This window comes from Pimephales promelas, chromosome 18 (assembly GCF_988280905.1).
Source record: "Pimephales promelas chromosome 18, fPimPro1.hap1.1, whole genome shotgun sequence".
NCBI lineage: Eukaryota > Metazoa > Chordata > Actinopteri > Cypriniformes > Leuciscidae > Pimephales > Pimephales promelas.
Window position 1 is genome coordinate 13005251 of NC_142786.1, and position 23594 is coordinate 13028844.

Sequence of the window (23594 nt, forward strand, 5' to 3'; positions counted from 1 at the left end):
AGTGCTGCCCAACCTAAGAGCTGAAGCATACTAGACTGCTTAGTAGCTTTGCCTGCAGGGCGGGTACTTCCAGATTGTAAAATCTGACAAAGGTGGAAGGGGAAGCTCATCCCGCTGCCATGCATATGTCTTGAATGGAAATGCTGCTGGACCATGCCCTCGATGAGGCCATGCCTCTAGTGGAATGAACCCTGATGCCCAGAGGGCATGGCAGGTCTTTTGATGCAGAAGCAATAGCGTCCACAATCCATCTGGATAGTGTCTGTTTCGGGGCGGCCAGACCCTTGGTGCGCCCACCAAACGAAACAAAAAGCTGCTCAGAGCGTCTGAACGTGGCAGCGCGTGTAGTGTACAATCTCAGAGCCCGAACCGGACAAAGGAGATTGGCGTGGCATTCGCTATCGGATGCGGGTAGAGCCGATAGGGAAGTAACCTGAGCCCTGAACGGGGTACCAATCGCTTTGGGGACATATCCATGTCTATCCATACCATATCCATACCAAAGGGGGGCGCGTGGGGGGTTCATCCTTCTAGCTCCCCTGAGGAAGCGGATGACTAGCTCGTCTTTGCCCAGAGACTGAGCCCTTATCCAGCATCTCCTGAAGGAAGACGAGCAAAGATGGCACGTCGCACCGCAGTGGGTCTAGGTTTTTGTCGGTGCACCATTTAGAGAATACAGACCATTTTGACGCATATAGCTTTATAGTAGAAGCCGCTCTGGCGTTCATGATCGTGTTTAACACTCCCTCTGGCAAAGCTAGTCAGATAGTCATTGATCACCCACGCATGAAGCGCCCAGCGCTGAGGATGGGGATGCCAGATCGTGCCGTGAGCTTGAGAGAGGAGATCTGCTCTGACTGGAATGGGCCACGGGGCTGTCTGCGACAGCTGAGTGAGCTCCGGGAACCAAGTCTGACTCTCCCAACGCGGGGCTATGAGGAGCACCGAGTGGCGTGTTTCCCTTATCCTCTGTAAAACCTGTGGTAACAGGGAGACCGGAGGGAATGCATAAAGCGGGCGGCTGGGCTAGTGCGTCCTCGCTCTTTGAGATAAGTATTGGGCAGTGAGCGTTCTCCTCTGACACGAAGAGATCCACCTCTGCTCTGCCGAATATTCGCCACAGTTTCTGGACTGTTTGAACGTGCAGGGACCATTACGTGGTGACCCCGAATGCGCGGGAGGAAAAACGCGAGTGCGTTCTCAACTGCGATCATCTCCAGACAGTTTATGTGTAGGGGCTCTTTTGAACTGACCACTGGCCAGAGGCCGGTGAGCCTTCGCAGGCCGCGCCCCAACCTGAGTTGGATGCGTCTGTCGAAATGACTTTTCGGCGAGAGACGGTCCCCATGGTAATGCCCCGCTGAAACCATTCTGCCACTGTCCATGACTGCAGAGCCGAGTTACAGGTCTGTGTAACTTTGATCAGCTGGCGGCCCATGGTCCACCCACGGTGGGACACACGGCTCTTCAGCCAAAGCTGAAGGGGGCGCATGTGCAGTAGACCCAGCTGAAGCACTGCGGAGGCTGAGGCCATGTAACTCAGTGCCTTCTGAAAAGTTTTCAGAGGCTTAAGGGTGCCCATCTGAAAGGATGCGGCGAGACGCTGAACACGGCGCGCGCGCTGTGTAGATAATCGAGCCATCATAGCCACTGAGTCTAGATCTATTCCCAGGAAGGAAATCGTCTGACTGGGCTGAAGTGTGTTTTTTGTCCAGTTGACGGAGAGGCCCAAGGTGTTCAGATGGTCGAAGAACTGTACGATGAGACAGTAGCTCTGTCTGTGATTGTGCCAAAATCAGCTAGTCGTCCAAATAATTCAAAATTCGCAGCCCCTGACTCTGCAGGGGGGCGAGCGCCGTATTCATGCACTTCGTGAACGTACGGGGTGCTAAGGATAGGCCGAACGGGAGAACGGTGTATTGATAAACCTGGCTGTCGAAGGCAAAATGTAGAAAGGGCCTGTGACAGGGATTTATCTGGATCTGAAAATAGGCATCTTTCAGATCTAGAGAGTTGAACCAGTCCCCCTGGCGTACATGTGCGAGGAGTTTCTTGACTGTAAGCATTCTGAACGGTCTCCTCATGAGTGCTTTGTTCAAAAATCTGAGATCTAAGATCGGTCTGAGGCCGCAGTCTTTCTTGGGAACAAGAAAATAACGGCCTTAACCCCGACTTGCTCGTAGAAGGCTGTAGAGAATCAAGGCGAATCAAACACAACTTAATCAAATTAATCTCTCATGGGATTAATTCACAAGGCTTCAACACTCCAAGTTCTGGAGCCCACATTCCAGAGTCACAGAACGGCGCCAAGAGTTTGTTTTGGGGGACAATAAACCCCCCTCTGAAGACTTTTATGGTCCTGCAGATAGCAACAGAATGCCACAGGAAGAAACATGTCAATAGGTTGGTGTTTTACTGAGACAGGTCAACTCCAAAATGGTGGAACGAGAGGCTCAGAACCAAGAGCCCTTTCATCCCCTGACAGAGATGTTCCACAGAACACATCTCCTCGTCCCCCTTACGAGTTGAACTCGCAGTAACCTCACTGTTGAGATCGGAGATCTCACACATAAAATCATATAAACTCACCACAGAACAATTCTTGGACCTATAACCAATCATAATTGTTGTTGTTCCTACACTTCATGTGTTATTATGCTTAGATCACATAATAACCATGTAATTGTTGTTAACTATCAACTCTTGTAATTGTTATACAACCATTAGAAGTGTGAATGCCTCGTTTACTCTTAAACGAACCGTATTCTCGTGATTCAAAAGATGGCTTGATTGAAATCTGCGTAAAAGGTTTTGTTTTCTGATTATAATAATCATAAGGTTTAAACCATGGTCTTTTGTCTCTGCTAAGTGCTGGAGACCAGCTCACAGACCATGCATAAATTATGATAAGCAAGAAATAGATCTGCCTCCAATTGGCCAGAAGTTCCTAGGAGGTTGGACTAGAGTTTAAGTTAAAGATCCGAACAAAGGACCTCATGTTCAGAAGATTGCAGAAGATTTCAGATGATTTTTGTTTAGACTTTTGTTCAGTTCGTTCAGTTCTGTAACTGTTAAGTCCGTGCCTCTCTCTAAAACCAGCAAGAGAGTGTTCTGTTCGTGCTTATCTCTGAAACAAAGAACGTGTTCGCATGCTTCTACATCGACTAGACCAAATTCGACCTGCAGACGAATAACCCATCAAGATCAGGGTTACAATTCAGCTCAGTCAAGCCATCCGACTCGTCTTACTTTCATTTCTTTCCTTTATTTCCTTTTTCGTAAAAGTTTCGTTTCAAAGTTAACTTTGCAACGCGCTTCGAACTGGAAAAGACTCTCATTCGCTTGCTAATCACACGTGACCAGCGGCGAAACTTCCATCCCTGCACTTTAAAGACAACAAACCACGCAACGGACCCGGCCGGGAAACCCCCCTTCGACGCGACGCAGACAAAGGGAATTCCCTCAGCCACTACAAAGCGCAAGTACTCCAGGCTCTAACTGAACTGGTGCTTTAATGTTAATTGAATAATCTCTCTAAGAAATGAAGGTTCAAATTAATGTTTGGTGGTCCTTTCAGGTTATGTCTTACGTGCATATAGAAAGTTGAAACTTTCTCTCTCACTCTTTCCAACTCACTCTTTCCCTTTCGCGACTGTATGAATGTGTGTGTGTGTGTGTGCGTGATTATGTTTAGTTGTGTTTAGAATAGCTAATAAAGTCTCCCATATATTTGAAAAGATAAATCTTCTTGTGTCGTGTTTGCACATTTAATGTCTTGTACTGTTCGATTTAAAGTTACCTTGCTAAGACATAGTGTTTCACTATAGATTTGGTTATAATTACGGCCCGTTCAAATGAACTCTAAGCGAGTCATTTGCTCGGTTCAGTGATTCGGTTCCATAGATTCATTGCAAATCAATGAATCATTTCCCTTTGAGCTAAATTGGCCTTCGGCCCCCTTAAATACATTTTATGTATATTATTAAATGTTGCATTTGCTACAAGGCGGAACTCTCTCTATAGCCTTTTTGCACAAAAGCTTCTCTATAGCATCAGATAGCCATATTTTAGTGTGCTTAACACCCATGGGGAGATTCCCGGAATAGCTTCCCACGCTTTGAAGCGCGACACTAGCGGGTGAATGGCTATATCGCCCTGAATGTTGCACACAGTGGGCTGGACACAGTGTTTCTGGCAACGGGACTTACATTCAGAGAGGAGTTTATGGGCCGTGTAACAGAGCGGGCAGAGGGGGGACGCGCACACAGGGTCGTGGGCGCGCTTATGTACTCTGACACTCGAGTGGGCTGTGTCCGCTTTGTGGGGGAGGGCTCTGAGAGATACATGGGACATGTGGTGCTTGTGTGTACAAGTGAACACAGTTGTGGGCAAATTTTTTTACACAAGAGGCTTTTATGCTCTTTTTGAGATTTCTCTGGGTCGCCGTGAAAACTGCGTTTTGGCCCTCACAAGTGGGCAGGGAGACCGGCTTGTTTGTGGCGGTTAACACTGCTGTAGTAGCTGGAGGATCGGGGACTAACAGAGGGCGAAGCTTTGACGGGGGTCTGGCCGCAGCGGGAGAGCCGTCGTTTTCCCAGCAGCGATAGGCAGACTTCGGCTGATCAGGCTTCAGCACGATCTTGGGTCGAGGCCCCCGGGGAGGGGGGTGTCTGTGGCGGCTGTCAGAGCGAGAGCGAGGGCGGCCGCCTTGTCTGCGCTGAGAGGACTGAGCCTGCTGAGAAGGGCGCTGGGGTGGGGCTCGAGTAGGTGGCTGGTCACGAGAGCGGCCTGCAGAAGAGCTAGCGCGGCGGGGCAGAAACAGATTCATGGTCTGGGTGGCTTTCTGAACCTCGGAGAACTTGTCAACGATGCCCGTGACAGCGGATCCAAAGAGGCCGGTTGGAGAAAGGGGTGCGTTAAGAAAAACGGCACGTTCAGAGTCTCCCATGTCGGCGAGGGTGAGCCATAGATGTCTTTCAGACACGCAGAGGGCGGCCATGCATCTCCCCAGGGCTTGAGCGGCAGACTTGGTGGCGCGACGGGCGAGATCCGTAGCGCTCCTTAAATCCGTAACAGAGGGGGGTTGTTTTCCGCTCTCGTCCCACTCACGAAGGATGTCGCTCTGGAGAATCTGGAGGACAGACATAGAGTGCAGCGCAGAGGAGGCCTGACCGGTGGCGGAATATGCGCGAGTGTGGAAGCTAGAGGTCGCTCTGCAGGCTTTCGAAGGAAGCGCGGGGGTGGACTGCCATCTAGCAGAGGGTGGGCAGAGGTGCGCAGCAACCAGGTCCTCAACAGGCGGCCTGGAAGCGTAACTCTTCTCGGCGGCTTCGTCCACCGAGCGCAGCGGGGTGGAGACATCAGAGCAGTTTCTGGCCGAGAGCGGGGCATTCCAGGAATTCGTGAGCTCGGCATGAAGTTCAGGCAGGAAGGGAGCGGCCCGGTTGGCAGCGGGTGCAGAGCGCCGGCGGAAATAACTGCCGTCCATGCGGTTGGGGGCCTGCTCGGGGGTCGGAGACCACTCGAGACCGAGGCGGTCGACGGCTTTTGAGAGGAGACGCATCATTTCCTCCTCGATTCCGGCGCGGGTCCCGATGGAATCTCTGATAGAAGAGGCTTGAGATCCGGACCAGTCCTCATTTTCTGAGGCGAAGTGAACAAGTGTCCTTCATGTCCATGGCGTCGTCGGAAGTGACAGAGCGGCCACTCGGCGGCAACTGTATGTCTGGCGGGGGCAGAGAAGGAGAGCGGGAGGCGCGAGGCGGCTCCGGCAAGGTGAACGATTCGATGGGGGCTCCGTCAGCCTCTGGGAGCAGCGTTTCTTCTTCCGCGGCGAGATGATAGGCGGCGCGGGAGCAGTCTTGACGGCCTGAAGTCGAGCCCGCAGGGTAGACAACGGCAGGTCCTCACAGAGCTTGCAGCCTCCATCCGCGAGGGCGAACTCCGTGTGCTCTAAACCGAGGCAGAGAGTGCAGATGAGGTGGCGATTTCCATGCCCGAGAGGAGCACGGCAAGAACCGCAGGAAATTCGAGACAACTTTTAAAAAGACGCTCGTGCTCTTTTAAATGCAGAAATCGCTTAGAAAAGGATACGTTGTCGGATGGCGCTAGCTTGCAGGACGGCTGATGGTGGCGAAGATGGCCGGCTTCAACTGCGTTGACAATGGATACAAATTATGGAATAATTTTTTGGCTTCAACTTCTCGGAAAAGATGAATCTTTCCCGTAGCGTAAGCTAGCTTATGCAATACGAGAGAACCTCTCGTAATAGAATTTCACAACAATGTAACTTCACATCAGAGATATTGCTGACTTGGGCATGTCTCAAGCGCCCTCTTTACGTTAGTCCTAATGCCTGTTAGTTGTCTGTGGATTTGCCTATATTTGGCGAAAATGGAAATGTCTTTAAACATGGAAAATTGATTCAATGAAAAATTGTCTCAAATCGATTTTTTTTTTTTTCCCCCACAAAAGTGACTGGCCTAAAACTTAACCAGTCTCTGATTTGTAGGTTGCATTGACACCTAGTGGTGAATGCACTGTTTGAAGACCCAGTCAGTGACGTCACAATATGTAAAATTGTTTAAATTCATAATCACCTTGACCAAAATTGTACTTTTGGTAATCTTGAAAAAAAAAAAATAGACCTACCGACCTAAAATAGACCTTGGGTGAAAATATGGTATAATGAGTGATTTATAAGCTATTTTGTATAGGCCAGTCATTTTTGACCGGGAACACCACAAATGTGACTGTGCCATATTTTTTACAAAACAAAAGTTTCAAAACAAAATTCCTGGTGAAAATTTTAAGTTGACTAGTGTGATCAAAATACCAATTTTCTTCAGATTTTATTTAATATTTCCAAAATTATTCAAATTAAAACAAACACTCAAAAAATTAAATACCTACTCTCAAATAAATGAGGCCTATGATTATTCAGATGCAAATCAAAATATAAAACCAATCCTAATTGAAAGAGAACTAGTTGACAAAAAGATTGAATCCAAGATTGGGTGAAAATATGGTATAATGAGTGATTTATAAGCTATTTCTTATGGGTCGGTCATTTTTGACCGGGAACACCACAGGTCTTATAGGGTTTTGAACACCACATGAGGGCTATGCTGATTCTAATTTGTATGTTTGTGGTTATACTACTTTTTGATGCAGAGCGAGACTAGAGTCACATCCTGATATTGTTCATTGTCCTGCTGTGCTATAGTACTCACAGAGTAACTCTCTGCTTATTCATAGGCTGCTGCTTTCCATTGCCCAGCCAATCACCAGCTCGGGACATGCGCAAACATCAGCTTGTTTTTATTATTGAGATTGTGGCTTCGCATGATGTATAACACTTGTTTTATTTTATCTTAGGGATCATCAAATGCCATCAAGAAAGATGACCTGAAAAAATGTGATGCCCACCTGTTTTTCAAATCTGTTTTCACAAAAACAATATTTTGAATAAACTTATGATTGTCAGTGTCACTAAAACGAATTTGATATCGGAAGTCGTCACCTTTATTTATATAGTGCTTTTTACAATACAGATTGTTTCAAAAGCGTCTTTACAGTGATAAGTTTGTTTCTGCAGTAGAGCAGATCTAGAACAAAATAGTGTCATAGTCCAGTGATGGTTAATTTTTGTTATAAAAAAGTTATTAATTTGGTTAATTTATCTGTACAGGCACTCAGCTCAGTTCTCATATAGTGGTGTCAATGCAGGCAGATCAATAATATGGTTAAATAGTGCAATAGTGGTAAGGAACCAAAACTCCATCAGGGGAGAGAATGGAGGGAAAAAAAAAAAACTTTGGAGAACCCAGGCTCAGTCGGGGGTTGCAGTTCTCCTCTGGCCAACAGGCAGTGTATGATTCAGGCAGTATTACAGATCAGAAGTCAGATTGGATCAGAACATTCAGAAATAAGAAATGGTATAACTGAAAAGGGAAAAACTGCTATCATTTTAAAACCATATTGTTTGATGGATATTTATGTGTGTGTGTGTATATATATTATTTATTTATTTATATATATATATATATATATATATATATATATATATATATATATATATATTAGGGGTGGACCGTTATCGGCGATTCGGCGAGACTCTTGTCGGGCGATATCGCCGTTAATCTATTCTCACAGTTGAGTTGGGAGCTGACTATACCACACAAGCTATGATGACTTTCACTTTGATATTTTAGCGCAGATGTAGTCGAATTGCACTGTAAGGGCCATTTAAAACCAATATATTGAAACGTCTGTTTATCCAGACATTAGGAAAATGTCAATCTATGCATTTGTAGGGACTTTGCCAATTTGCCATGTACAGTCCTCCGAAATGGACACACACACACACACACACAAGCCCTTCCCTTCCCCCACACATCGGGATGTGTGGAATGTCTCTGAACAAAGAGAAGGACTTTTGGTGTTTAAAGACATTCAACAAAAAGTTTTCAATGGTTTCTATGTATATGTTTCTTCCCCATGTCACAGTGAAATAACTTTGTTTGGTCACAGTGTAAATAGAAATTAGAAATACCTTCTACATGCATCCCAGATAGCAAACTGACATTGAATCAACGTGGAAACGACGTCTCTCATGACATTGAAACAACGTTGATTTGCTCATCGAATTAACGTTGAACCAACGTCAGACGCGGCATTCTTCAAAGCTAAATGAAATCGAAAATTGGTTTGCTTTCATAACGTTAAAACAACGCGTTGATTTCAAGTTGATTTTGCGTTAGTTTTGAAAGAATGACGCATCTGACGTTGGTTCAACGTTAATTCGATGAGCAAAACTATGTCAGATCAACGTTGTTTCAATGTCATATTTCCACGTTGATTCAATGTCAGTTTGCTATCTGGGATGTTAAACATAAGTGTATATTCCTTTGATATAACATAATGTTCCTTGATATCTCTAGAATGCTTATTGAATGAAACACTCGAATATGCATAGAGATGTAAAGTAAAGGGTATTTTTGATTTGTTTTACTGCCAATGAAGATCAAAATTGCTTTACTATAAAACCCTCATTGAACACACCCCCTTCCACGAGGAGCGCGCGCTGAGGAACAAAGGACAATACACCAAAAGTTCCCGTGAGCAACGTCCATCTCCCCTATTGGCTCAAGCCAACAGGAAGGAGATGGATTTCGCCAAGGAGATAAAAGGAGCGCGCCGGTGTGGTGAAGAGATGGGTCCGCCTGAAGAGATGAGTCCCACCTAAGGACCCCATAGTATGGCAGTAGTATGCCTGATCTAAATATGTACTCGCGATAACTTGATAAAAGCAGTTTGTTGCCGTCGAGTAATAGGTTTATTTGTTTAGCGCTTTTCAAGTAAAACGTTTATTTGTTTAGCGCTTTTCATAGTAGGTTGCGTCAACAGCAGAGGAGAAAGTCTGCGAAATTTTAAAAGTATTACTGTTATTGTTTCATGAAATGTAATTTTAAGAGTTTTTAAGTCGAGAATGTAGTCGTTTAAAGCTCATCTGTGGTTTATTTATAAAGATAGCGCCTTTTTAAAAAAAAATGTTCTGACGTTTTCGGAGTCGTCAGATCCAGGGATCAGCAGCACATCTAGCTAGCCCGCCTGGAACAGCCTTAACTCGGCTAGTCATTCTGACCTTTGCCGCGGGCTCTCTGTCTGGTGGTTAAACATGAAATTAAATTGGCTTGTGTATGTCAAATGGGCGATCTTTGGTCTCATTAATTTATGATTAAGTTCCCTGGAAAAACGTTTTGGCTGAGGGCAAAGTGAAGTTTCATAACTTTATATATAGGCTATTTAACTTTAACGTTGTAAGCTAGCCTGCTGACTTATTGACTGAATTTTTTTACTTGTTTTATTTCTTGACTTGTATAAGCTTATTTTACCTTTTAGGCTACTTATACTTTAATAATGTCTATTATTGATCAATAAAACTGAAATTTAACAAAAAGTGACAGGATTGTGTCTTATTATTTCATGTACCTTATATAAGATTTTTTTATATACATATATCACCAACATGTCATGTATTCTTCATATATGGGATGGGGAGAATTTCACAATATGTTGTCTTGAAAGAAATCAAGCATCACTGGCAAAGGCTCAAAAGAAAACATGCCTTTCTAAAGGTCATTTAAAAGCTGTTGATAATATAAGTTAAAAAAAGGTTTTTGTTCTGTGCTTAGCCTATATGATGTACTGCAATATTAAATATATAATACTTCAATTTGTATATAATATAATGTACTGTGCTGCTTTGTACATGTAAATCAGGAACTGGAAACTCTCCCTTTTTAGGTCTCCTTTTGAGGTGGAGAGTTTTCTTCCTTAATCAAGCACACCTACATTTAAAAAAAAAATGTTTTAACAAAAGTCTTCAAGTTATAGTCAATTATAGGCAGGTGGGTTTGAGGTTGGAGCTAAATCTGCAGGACAGTGGACGCTGAGGATGTCAGAGTAACCCATCACCCAACCCGACTCTCCTTTAAAGCAACTTAATTTTAATTGTTTGTGTTTATTTGTTTTTTAGGACTGAAGAATGGGATGTCACCACTTCTTTTTCTGTCTGTTGAGAAAAAGCAACACCAGTGACTGATCACATCTTCTTTTCATCAGTTAGGGTACAACTGAACAAACTTTAGAAAAATAAGAACATGATTCATGATAGAGACATGTACAGGAAAGAGCAAGACAATTATAATAATCATTAATAATATAAATATCAAATCTGTTTTCTGTATCAAAGTTAGGATGGGATTCTGTGGCACTCATTAGTCATTTGTGTGGCAGTGGTGAATAGGTGTAAATGTATTTTGATGGTCCATTGTTTTTAATCTTTTTGTACATAGTTTATGCTATTTTATCAACTTTACACTGTATCCTCCAATAAAGTGTTGTCTATTAAAGTATTGTAAACATGCTGTGAACGTGGTGTTCTACAATGAATAAAATATTTTACTAGGCTCATACAAGTTTATTTCCTATAATAGACAAAAAAAAATCCTAGCAGCCTATATCTACTGCATTAAAAATGGAAGCATGCACATTACTGATGTCAGAAATTTAAGACACAAGAAGAGGGGGCGAAGATTAAATTTTGGCAAAAAAATTATCAAAGTTTGTTTTCCATGATGGACAGATATGCTGCACTTCCACAGAGGGACAGTAACATGCCTGGTTAGGATACAATTGACAGGATACTTTTTCTTGCTGGATGTTGGACACAATTTTCAGACATTTATGTAAAAGTGGAAAAAAGTTTTTTTAAAAGTTTTAAACCATACAAGTCCGACAAAACAGGAGAGATTGCGCTGTCTGTCCTAACACACCACACAGAGATAGATGCGCACAACCGTGGATAACTCCACTGTCCACGAACCCACTAATTAGTACAATGGAATATGTGCTACATGGGATGTCCATAGCTCAGGTTAGGAGAGGTGTAGAGAGCCAGGACTTGCACTCATGGTCTAAGTCTCATTGCCCTCATCAGACTCCGACGTTAAGCTTGTGTTTATTAAGATAAATAACCATTATCTTATGCAATAGTATAGCAAGTTCATGCAATAGGCTGCAATTGGACAGAATCCTGCCTGCAATCTATTAAATGGGGATTTGGGTAGTGTATTTTTTGGACATGACGCACTTCTGTGTATGCTTCATAATATCTATTGCCATCTGGATAAGTCCAAACGATATTCCCGGGTTCTCTTTATAGATTTCTCCTTTGCCTTTAATACCATCAGGCCTCACATTATGATGGAGAGGCTGGGGCAGTTAGGGGTAAATCCTAATATAATCAGGTGGGTTGAGTCCTTTCTGACGGAGAGAACACAGTGTGTCAGGGTAAATTAAGTTGTCCTCTCAGATTGTGACCAACACAGGATCCCCACAAGGCAGTGTCCTCTCACCAGTATTGTTCACTCTTTACACCAACGAGTGTAGAAGTAATACATTTGAGCATCTCACAATAAAATTTGCAGATGATACTGCAATAGTGGGGTTAATACAGAATTGTGATGAGACCAATTATAGGGCCTGGGTGAATTCATTCGCAGACTGGTGCAGGTCCAGCTGCCTTTTTCAAACATAAAGAAAACAAAGGAAATTATAATAGATTATAGAACTGGGAGCCAGCCACACCAGTGCTTGGTTATAGATGGAGAGGATGTGGCTATTGTTCCAGAGCACAAGTACTTAGGCACAATAATAGATAATAAGTTGCGGAATAGTAATACCGACACCATCTATAAAAAGGGGCTGCAGAGACTGTACTTTATGCGGAGACTGAGACAGTTTAGAGTGGACAGAGATATGATGTTACTTTTTTATCACTCATCTGTGGAGAGCATGCTACTTTTCTGTTGCGTTGCATGGTATTTCTCTTTGTCAGTGACCAACAAAAATAGATTGAGCAAGATAGTTAACCTGGCCAGTAAGGTTGCGGGGTATAAACTAGACAGTATGGCAATTACCTGTGAAAGAAGAGTGTTGAAGAAAGATATAGCTATTAATAAAGATACGTCACATCCCTTACACCGGGCATACGAGGTGTTGCCATCACGGAGAAGGTTTAGGTTACCTTATTTCCAGACAAATCGAGCCAGTAAATCATTTATTCCAACTAGCATCACTTTGATGAACAAGAAGTTACCTGTAGGACTGCACTTTACATAGCACTATTTAGCACTTTAAATAGCACTATAGCACTTTAATTAGTTTTTTTTTTTTTTTGAGTCTTCTGTCCTGATATGTGTAGGGGTGCGGTGGGGATGAGGGAGGGGGGTGGTTGGGGTGAGGGAATGTTGTATTCTGTCATGTAAAATTGTCTTTGTATATATGTATCAGGCGTACTGTAGGTGCAGAACAATTTTCCGCGAGGATAAATAAACTTAAAGAGCATATTGCAGGTAAAAAAAAATTAAAAATTTATAGATAACCTTGTATGAAAATACCATATGAAAAGTTAATGCAGGATTTAAAATGTTTTAAAACAACATAAGGGCACTAATTTAGAAGATAAAGTGAGCGTTTCTTGGACTGCTAGTAAAAACGGCTTTTTTTTCCAACATCGCGTCATTTGACGTCATATCAGGGAGCCGCAGCCTCGGCTCAGTGCAGAGTAGGCTGGTGTTCAGTGAGAGCGCTCGTCAGTCAGTGTGCTTTCGTTAGTTTTTGGATTTTAATTTATCATCGTCATGGTAAATTATTGTGATTGTGGAGATTGCAAAAACTCCAGCCTGTCAGGACTTCAAGATCGAGTCCACAAGTTTCCATTACAATAAAAGTGACGGTGCTATATAGCCTATCTTTCGTTCCTGGTGCGGTTTGTGCAGGTGAAGAGACGGGATTTCTCTTCTGCATCGGCTCGGAAAACTGGTCGTGTGTAGCGTTCACTTCAGATCAACTGACTATAGCATCCCGGCGATATGATGGAGTTCAGCATCATGGTATGCCGAAGCAAGAATATTGATCGTCGTATACTACCAATGACATCAAATAGTGGTATATAGGTAACTTAGTCATGTCATGCCCTAAATAGAACTTATAATTGAAAAACAAAATTGGTTATTTAAATACTCAAATCTTTAATGTTCTGTTTATGTTATAACCTAGGTGAAAAATATGTATTAAAAATTTACCTGAGTATAGCCTATGCTTTTAGTATAGAAATGTACTCAAGTAAAGTTTTTATACATTTAATAGTATATAAATCTACCCTAAACTATGTCTGCTGGCTTGTTATAGGATCATAATAATCTGTACAATATTGTGAACACAGTGTATATCGTTAGCGAACGAACGTGTATACTATAAGCACGTCTCTCACCTAAAAGGCACCTGTCCTGTTCTCCACTGGTTCTCCTCACATCACAGCTCAATTTTTCTCTGACCATTCTGTCTGACATTATCCTGGCCTGTCCCTAATCTCTTTAGCATAGCAGGCTCATAACTTTATGGCTTGATCCATCATACGAGTATTTCCTCAGCGTCCGAAATGTCATGCGATCCATTGTTTTCCTGTTGTGTGAATCGACGGCTCTCCCGCTCATTGCGTCACGCCCGCCACGCCCATTTTCAGACGCGGAAGTAAAATTCTCTCACAAAAACGACTGCAGAATCTTCTGTAGCGTGTTTATACATATATTTTAAAGAAAATCTAGTTCCTACATTGTTTTTCTATGCATTGACTCGTTGGGTCCTCTAACCTGCAATATGCCCTTTAATCTAATTTTAATTAAAGTTCCTGTCATGATAAAAACTATTTTACTGCACTCAGGATTTTACTGCAACCCACTATTTTTATAATGGCATAAATGCTACGGATCTCAATATCTCAGCTCTGGAAGGGTCTAGAGACTCCATTTTTGCGCTCAGAAGTCCCATGGCCCTCTACCAGAATCCAGAGTTTCAAGAAGATCAGAGAAACTCAAAATTTCGACACGAAAAAACTCGGTACCCCTGTCAACTTTTTCGGTGCAAAAAAAAAAAGTTTCTCTGATCTTCTTGAAACTCTGGATTCTGATAGAGGGCCATAAGACTTAGACCTGAGTGCAAAAATGGAGGCATTCCATTGTACGAAATAGTGGGTTCGTGGACAGTGGAATTTTGGGATGGCACTTGGTGCCACAGACCCTGCTGATTGCAGTAAAATATTTTTTTATCATGACAGGAACTATAATTAAAATATCTATCAAAGACACTACCTGAATCCCCATTCAATAGATTGCAGGCGGGATTATGTCCAATTGCAGCCTATTGCATGAACGGCTAGTTATCATTTTTCAAATCATGTAATAAGCTGCAATTGGACACAAATTTCACCTGCAATTTATTGAATGGGCCCACTGCTGATAAATGTTAGTTTGTTTTCGACTTCAATATTTTCAGCCGGTGAATCCCAGGAAAGAACTGGGGTTAGAAAGCACAAAACAGGTTAAACCACATAAAAGCACTGCAGTTATGAAATAAACTAAACACTGAAATGACTTGAAAATGTGTGTGATGTGTTCAATAGAGTGGGGTTCGTACAGTAGAGGTGGTTTAAGTAAGCAATAAGGTACAAGAGGCTGTGCTGTATCGTGAATAAGTAACAGCTGAAGGGCGTTGTCAGGCACGTCGCGAAGCGGAGTAACCCCTTTAGCCATTACTTATTCACGATACAGCACTTGCCTTGAGTACCTTATTGCTTTTATAAAACGGTTGCCACACAATATTAAATTAAAAAACAATGTATTAGTTCAACATTCTTGAAGTAAAATCATTAAAAGCCTTCCTTCCGCTAGAAAAAATAATCCCTGAGCGTCAACAGCAACAACGTTCCAATGTGTAAAATGCATGAAAGCTCAAATAAAAACAACATAGAACCGCAGTGTCGCGCAGCGATCAATAGAACCGTTGGGTGAATCGGTCATAGCCGTGTTTTATCGTGAATAAAGCACAGCTCTTGACCAATCAGAATCAAGGATTAGAACTATTTTATAATAAGAAAAAAATCCAGTCACCATCCACACAGGGGCGCAACTACCCAGTTTCAGAGGGGTATGCAGCAACAATTTTAGCGCCCCCCCCAACCCCCCCCCCCCCCCCAAAAAAAAAAAAAAAATTTAAATAGTAAATGTAATGTAAGTGTGCTATGTAATAACTGAGTAGGAAGAAATGAGAGCTAACAAAAAAAAAATAAGTGCAAAATTGTCGTTTATTAACACAATTAAACTATAGCTACTCCACCTTGATGAACCCCCCTAAGAAAACTAAGCTCCATTGTAACAGCAATAGCAGTGTTTCTCACGGGATTTTAGGTAAAACTGTGGTAGGTGGACCCCTGTTTCTCTAGGGGGGTCGGGGGCATGCTCCCCCGTAAGAAAATTTTGTGTTCTGTAATGTTAAATTCAGCAGTCTGGTGCACTTTGAGAGTTCAAAATTAAAAGCTCCAACCCATATTCAGGGTGCAAATTAAACAGAGAAAAATTTGAACCTCTTTTAGTTAGTGTCTGTCTACATTACACTACATAATAATAGTTATAATATTAATCCCATGATAGTAATTGCCATTAAGGCTATTGTAAAACAAATGCACAGAAAAATAAAGGAAACTTTCATAATTAGTTTTGCACTAATTTCTATACTTGAAAGATACTTGCGCATAATGACATATTTCATGGGCCAGTGTGTCAGAAAAAAAAACTAAAGCTGACTTTTTTGACCAATGCATTACACCAGCACAGCGCCGCCAATTAAGCAAAAAACAAAACAAACAACAAACAAACAAATGGGCCGCCGATGTATGAGTTTTGTGGGCCGTTAAGACAAATAAATTAAAAAAAGGAAAAGCACGTCGGCCCAGCGGGAATCTCCCGGTAGTCCCGATGGCCACCGAGATATAGCCTATGCCTGGATGTCACATTTTAAATCCTACCTGTTGGCTTTCAGCAATGCATGCAGTTATTTAGCTGCTGTTGCATCAATTGACATGCCATCTCCTTTTCTCTCTTTATTTTTCTATTTTTAGCCCCACAGCATTTTGTTTTATCCATCTTTTTCGACGACAACTAACTACTCGTACCTGCTCGCTCAGCGCTCACGGCGCCCCCGCCCGCTCGCGATATTACCCGCCCCCCTTCTCCATGAGGGCGCCTACTCTAGCCTCGCTGTTAGTCCTCTAAAATTTTATATAACATTGAAGGAATGCAGAAATGATTAGAAACGGACAACGGCAGCTACATATAGAAATACAATATAGCCTATATATATTTTTTATTTTTTTTTTTTTTTTTTACCATCGCTTTGGCGCCCCCCATTGTGCTGCGCCCCCATGCGCCGCATATAGCGCATACCCACTTTTTGCGCCACTGCATCCACATTTTCTGTCACCATCCACAATGAATGGGCTCATCACGAACGGGGGTTAGGAAACGCTTAGAAAGCGGCTAGGGCCCTCAAACTCTGGGGCCTGACTCAAGGTCCCTAGACGACGGAACTCGGAAAGTTTCGGGGTCCTGCGACCTTCCGTGTCCTTATGGCAGCTCGTTTCGGTAGTTTGACCTTTTTGACCCCTGTCAGTTTCAAAATGTGCTTTTTTCAGGCTTTTTCGACCATTGAACAAGGTCCCAGGGCCACCAAACTTTCCCACCCGCACCAGGGGTCCGTGGCGAGATGAAAAATGTCGCCACCCTAGTTGATCGGCCATTTCGAAGAGGTGTCCGCGAAACCACTATGGAAAAATACATTAATTTAATGGGCGAGTAGGATTTTTACAGAAATGTCCCAGGGGCTCCAAATTCAGCAAGCTGACCATTGGGCCCTCCCCGAGCAACATACTGAAAGCGCCAGGTTCTTGAGCGAAGTCAAAACATTGTCGGCCTCTAACCCTAACCCTTACGCTAACCCTAACTCACGGCCCCTTTTTTGATCTTGCGACCCCTGAACAAGGTCCAAGGGCCACCAAACTTTTCCGCCAGCACCAAAGGAGCCCACTGAGTCTTTATAAACGCGTTTCATAAAAATATTTCGTAGGCCAAAGCTTAAACGCCACCGTGTCCGTGGTTTTGCGGACACTGCTTTTTTATGTAAATTAAACACCGAAACGGCCCCGGGGCTCGTTCCGAGCGACATACCGAAAGCACCGGGCTCTAGAGCCAAGGCAAATGTTTTTTAGCCTCTGTACAAAATTTCTCGGTCAAGGCTGTTTCACTCCCACCCTGAAAGAGCCTTTCAGGCTCTTAAATGATTTGATGACGGGGAGGGGCGTTTTTTAGCAAAGGCCCTAGAGTTCCATGCTTCGGGGCCCTGCCTCAGGGGCCCCTGGAGAGTATGAATCTGATATCCCAAGTTACCACAACCCTGCGTCTGCATACAGGGGCTGTCCCACGGGCCATTAAAAAGGCATAGCGGTTTCGTGGATGGGCCTTTTTCGGCCTTTCGGCCCCTGAACGAGGTCCCAGGGCCACCAAACTTAAAAAAAAAATAAAAATCCTTGTAGCCTATATCTACTGCCTTAAAAATGGACGCATGCACAATAAAAAAGTTTGTTGTCCATGATAAAGTATGCCAGTGTTTCCCAACCCTGTTCCTGGCGGCACACCAACACTGCGCGTATTCTTTGTCTCACTTATCAAACACACCTGATTCAACTCATCAGCTCATAATCAGATGGGTTAATGAGCTGATGAGTTGAATTAGGTGTGTTTGATTAAAGAGACAAAGAATACGCGCAGTGTTGGTGTGCTGCCAGGAACAGGGTTGGGAAACACTGAAGTACAGTATGCACTTCATCATGGACAATATACTGCTCTTCCACAGGGGTCCAGTAACACCCCTGGTTAGGATACAATTGACAGGATACTTTCTCTTGCTATGTTTACTAAATAATGTTGGACATGTGTTACAGCATGTTTGTGTGTTTTTCAGAGTTCCTCAGCCTCCACGTCTCATGACCTGACTGCATCATCGAGGCCTCAAGATAGAAAAAAGTTGACTGCACATACAATATGAATCACTTAAAATTACAGATTTAACTTTACATACAGCAAAAGACACTTCATCTATTTGAGTCTAATTGGTTAATCCAGGATGGACCTAAAAAAAAAAACACTGTCTCTCAAAATATTTAACCTTACAGTTCATTCAACATTGTTAACACAGCTATGAAGATATTTTCATTCAGATCTTCACACTGTATAGCCAGAAGGACTATCACAAAAGTATTTGGGAAATGAAAGTTTCCTACAGTATGTCTGTTTAAAGCTGTTCTGTATTGTTGTTTATTTTAAAAAGCTCTATAAATGTCCATGTAAATGTTAATTTTGCTTGTAGTTCTGTTAATAAAAATATAATCCATTTCATCTCGTAATTCAGTTGAAATCATTTAGTATTGTATTGTGTAATTTAATCAGATGTCATTTTTATAGCTTTTAGTTCACTAATTTTATTGCATTGAATGCTATTGTATTGTATTATGTTCTGTTTTAAGAAATAATTATGACAAATCATATGAATTAGAACACAAAATGACATGAATGTAATTAAAAAAAATGTTGTTTAATAATAAAATTATGATATGAATAAAGTTTGATAATGATTACATTATGCGATTTGTGATTCAGTATTTTTATTACACTGTCCTGTAATCAAGGCTAGACAAACAATTCATATTACATGAATTAGAACACAAAATGACATGAATATAATTTAAAAAAATGTATTATGCCTTGTTGTTTAATAACAAATAACTTAACGTTGCAAAACATACCTGAAAATGCTATTTCTTTCATTAATCAGGATAAAAAATAGAATTATGATATGAATAAAGTTTGATAATGATTACATTATACGATTTGTGATTCAGTAATTATTATTTTTTTTTTTACTTTTTTTTTTTTTATTTAACAGTCAGACATACATACAAACAAACCAACATAGTGCAGTAGTTAGCAATCTTGTAAATCCATAATTCCAGCAGTGGCAGTGATTTAAGTGTTTGATCTAAGTGTGTAAGTGAGCGCGCATGAGCGTGGGTATGTGTATGCGTGTGTACACAAAGTAACCATTTATTATTTTTTACCATTGTCATTACCATCACTCCCCACTACCACCATACTGCCCATATTGTTTTTGTAGATTTTTATTTCCATCCTTCCTCCTATGTAACAATTGCCATTGTCAATCCTGTACAAAATATGATAATAATATAATATAATAATATAATATAATATAAGACAACCTTCCCCCACATCTCATCAGTCCCTATCTTTTCCTATTTTTCTGTTTTTTTTTTTTTTTTTTGTTTTTTTTTTGTGTGTGTTATGTGCAATGTCTAAAGTGCATTAAAAGAGGGAGTACAGTGCATGAATGTCTCAAATTGGGCCAGAGATGCTGTCCCGTTGAAACTACTTCTCGCCTGTCTTGCCTGCCTTGGTGTTTGCGATGTTTTTCCAAATATACTTAATCTTTTTTTTTTTTTTTTTTTTCCTTTTCTATGTTGTGGTGCATTAAAAACCCATGAAGAGATAAGGGGGAAGTTATTGCATTAGTGATGACAATGACGCTTAATTCTAGTTCTACATTCTAATTCTACAGCATTGACAATGGCAATATTGATGATAATAATAATAATAATAATAATAGTAGTAATAATAATAATAATAATAAATTACAATGATGATGGCAGTGGTGATCACAACGGTGAGAGCAAAAGACAGCAACAACAGCAATTACAACAATGAAACAACAAAAAATAAAATAAAAGTGAAAATAGTAATCATAACAGTGACAGTAAAGATAGCAATAACAATGATGACAAAAACAAGTTCGAACAACTAAAATGCACAAATATTCGTGGGTTGGTTATAGTCTGAGTTAAGAACAGAGAAGGGATTCATAGCTGTAAGAGGTCAGAAAGTGTTGGACGGTAGAGGTCAGTTTCAGATGTGTAATTATGAAGGGGAGATGCGAGTTCCATTGCAATGAAGTCTGTAATAATATTTTTCCAAATGTTAATGTGTAATTTATTTCTGGTTTTCCAGTTCATGAGGATAGTTTTCTTGGCGATGGTTAGCGCTATGAGGAGTATTTTAGAGTTTATAGTTTTATCAGTGATTATTGTGAGGTCCCCCAGCAAGCAAAGGGAAGGCGACAATGGGATGTGGCAGCCAACTATAGTGGATAGTGATTGTGTGACCTCTTCCCAAAAGTGTTTGATTGGAGTGCAGTGCCAGGTTGCATGGATGTATGTATCTGTAGAATTTTGATTGCAATGTGTGCAAACTTCTGATGTGAAACCCATTTTAGCTAATCTATTGCCTGTGTAATGTGTTCTGTGGAGTATTTTGTATTGTATTAACTGAAGATTCGCATTTTTGGACATGAGATAGACGTTTTTACAGATTTGGGTCCAGAAATTGGCATCAGGGGCTATTGAAAGATCATTTTCCCATTTTATTGTTGGTAAGTATATAGTCTGAAGTTGATTTGAGATAATTTTGTATATTTTAGAGAGCAGTTTTTTTGGAGAGGAAATGTTGACCATGTCTGATATTGCCGGTGGAAGTTCTAAATTTGTATCTCTGATGTTTATTTTTGCCAGGACAGAAGATTTGATTTGTAGGTATTTTAAAAATTCGTTGTTCCCGATGCCATACTCCTGAGCCAGTTGTGGAAATGGTTTAAATGTGTTGGATTTGAAAATATGCTTAATGTGGGTGATACCCCTTTCCGCCCATTTGTGAAAATTCAATGTTTTTTCCATAGTGGAGTGAGGTTAGATGGAGCTAATGTAGAGTATGTGATTTGGTGAAATTTCCACCAGGCTGTCAGAGTGGAGGCTATAGTTACTGCATTAAAACATGTGTGTTGTTTAATTGATTTGGTGAGGAACGGTATGTCAGCTATATTTAATTCTTTGCATAGTGATTGTTCTATATCTAGCCATATAATATCAGATTGGGTGGGGTGAATCCATTTGTATATGTATTGCAGTTGGTTAGCCATTGAGTAATATTGGAAATTTGGTGCTTCTAGTCCTCCTTGAACCTTACTCTTTTGTAGTGTAGTGAGTTTTATCCTTGGCGTTTTCTTTTTCCAGTAGAAGTGAGTTATAATGGAGTCTAGTGATTTAAACCAGGTGAGTGTGGGGTGGGTTGGAATCATTGAGAATAGGTAGTTAATTTTTGGTAGAATCGTCATTTTTATTGCTGCTATCCTGTCGATTATGGAGATTGGGAGGTTGAGCCACCTGAGCAAATCGTCTTCTATTTTTTTTAGTAGTGGTGTGAAGTTGAGTGTTACCAACTCTGACAGTCTGGAGGAAATCTTAATGCCTAAGTAGTGATGTGATCCTGACAAATAGGTATTGGTGATTGATGGGGTGCCACATCCCATTTGGTTTTATGTAAAGGGAGGATGGAGGATTTATTCCAGTTTATTGCATAATCGGATATTTTTGAGAAGGACTGGATTGTTTTGATTATTTCTTGAGTAGATGTTAGGGGTTCTTGTATATATAGTAGGATATCATCTGCATAGAGTGAGATTTTATGTATTTGTTGTGGTGTTTCAATACCTTTGATTGCTGGGTTTTGACGGATAGCTGCTGCTAAAGGTTCAATAAAAATGGTAAATAGGGATGGAGAGAGTGGACATCCCTGCCTCGTCCCCCTATGCAGTGCGAAGCTTTGTGATGTTAGTCCATTCGTTGTGACTGTGGCCGATGGTGATGTGTATAAAATCTTGATCCAGTTAATAAATGACTCTCCAAAGCCGAATTTTTGTAACGTGGTGAATAAAAATTTTCAGTTGACCCTGTCAAAAGCTTTTTCGGTGTCTAATGTGGCAATGAGAGTATCTTTCTGTTGTGTTGATGAGTAATGCATTAAATTGTATAGTCTGCGGGTGTTATTAGATGCATGTCTACCTTTTATGAAGCCAGTCTGATCAGGATGGATTATATATGGTATAATTTGTTCAATTCTATGGGCTAATGCTTTGCTAATAATTTTTATGTCGACATTTATGAGTGAGATAGGACGATAGTTAGATGTGAAGGTGTGGTCTTTGTTAGGTTTAGGAATGAGTGATATAAGTGCTATATTCATGTGGGAAGGGAACTTTGCATTGTGTTTTATTTCTGTTATTGTTCTGCTAAATAGTGGGTATAAGGTTGACCAAAAATGTTCGTAAAACTCAGCAGGGAAGCCATCTGGACCTGGTGCTTTATTATTTTGCATGCTTTTCAGTGCGGAGTGAAGTTCTTTTTCTGTGATTGGTAATTCTAGTGTGTTTATTTGTTCCATGTTGAGTTTTGGTAGAATGATGTTATCGAGGAATTGGGTTATGTCTTCTTGGTTCGGATCAAGATCGGATGAGTATAATTTAGTATAGTAATCTTGAAATGTCCTGTTTATCTCAACTGGTGAATTGGTTAGCTTCCCTGCCGAGTTTCTGATGGAGGTTATAGCTGTTTTTTCTTTATTTCTTTTAATTTGACTGGCTAAATATTTTCCGGATTTATTGCTATGGTGAAAAGTTTCTTGACGGAGCCTGTGAATCAGAAATTGGTTTCTTTTGTTTATTATTTCATTGAGCAAAAATTTGTTTTCTCTAATTTCTTTATAGATGCTTTCTGATTGATTATTTGCGTGTAAAATTTCTAGTTCTTTTATTCTTTCTTCCAGTTGTGTTTCTTTTTCTCTGTCCTTTTTCTTTTTATGTACTGAATATGATATAATTTTCCCCCGTAAAACTACTTTCCATGTTTCCCAGAGCAGTGATGCTGACGACTTTGGAGAGTCATTTATTTCAAGGAAGGATGTCCACTCTCTTTTGAAGTAACTGTCAAATTCTGGATCTTTCAATAGTGATGTATTAAAACGCCATCTGGCGGGGTGCTTCTGTATTGCAGATGGGTTCCATGTGAGAGTTACCGGAGAGTGGTCGCTGATAGTGATCGGATGTATTTTGGTTTCTAAAATATTTGGTATGATTGAATTACTGGCTAGAAAGAAATCAATGCGGGAGTAGGCCCCTTGCGGCCGCCCCCTTTCTAAGTCATCAACTAACATCACTCTGTTTGGCATGGCTCTCTCTGT

The 23594-nt window shown here is 41.3% G+C and overlaps 1 long non-coding RNA gene and 1 other non-coding gene across 51 annotated transcripts in view; both read left to right on the forward strand.

Moving 5' to 3' along the window:
• LOC148970936 (uncharacterized) overlaps positions 1-10973 on the forward strand; it is a 98137-nt gene extending 87164 nt beyond the window's left edge. For 46 of the 50 annotated variants that reach the window (XR_016147241.1, XR_016147245.1, XR_016147256.1 and 43 more), the window contains one exon: positions 7378-7501. This is a non-coding gene — a long non-coding RNA (uncharacterized LOC148970936). Of the gene's footprint in view, positions 1-7377; positions 7502-10540 lie in introns of those variants that run through there. The other 4 variants (XR_016147257.1, XR_016147264.1, XR_016147243.1 and 1 more) reach the window with 1 other exon arrangement.
• LOC120485670 (small nucleolar RNA SNORA3/SNORA45 family) lies at positions 7174-7302 on the forward strand. The gene has a single exon (XR_005623962.1). It is a non-coding gene; the product is annotated as a small nucleolar RNA SNORA3/SNORA45 family (small nucleolar RNA).
• Positions 10974-23594: the final 12621 nt, after the last annotated feature.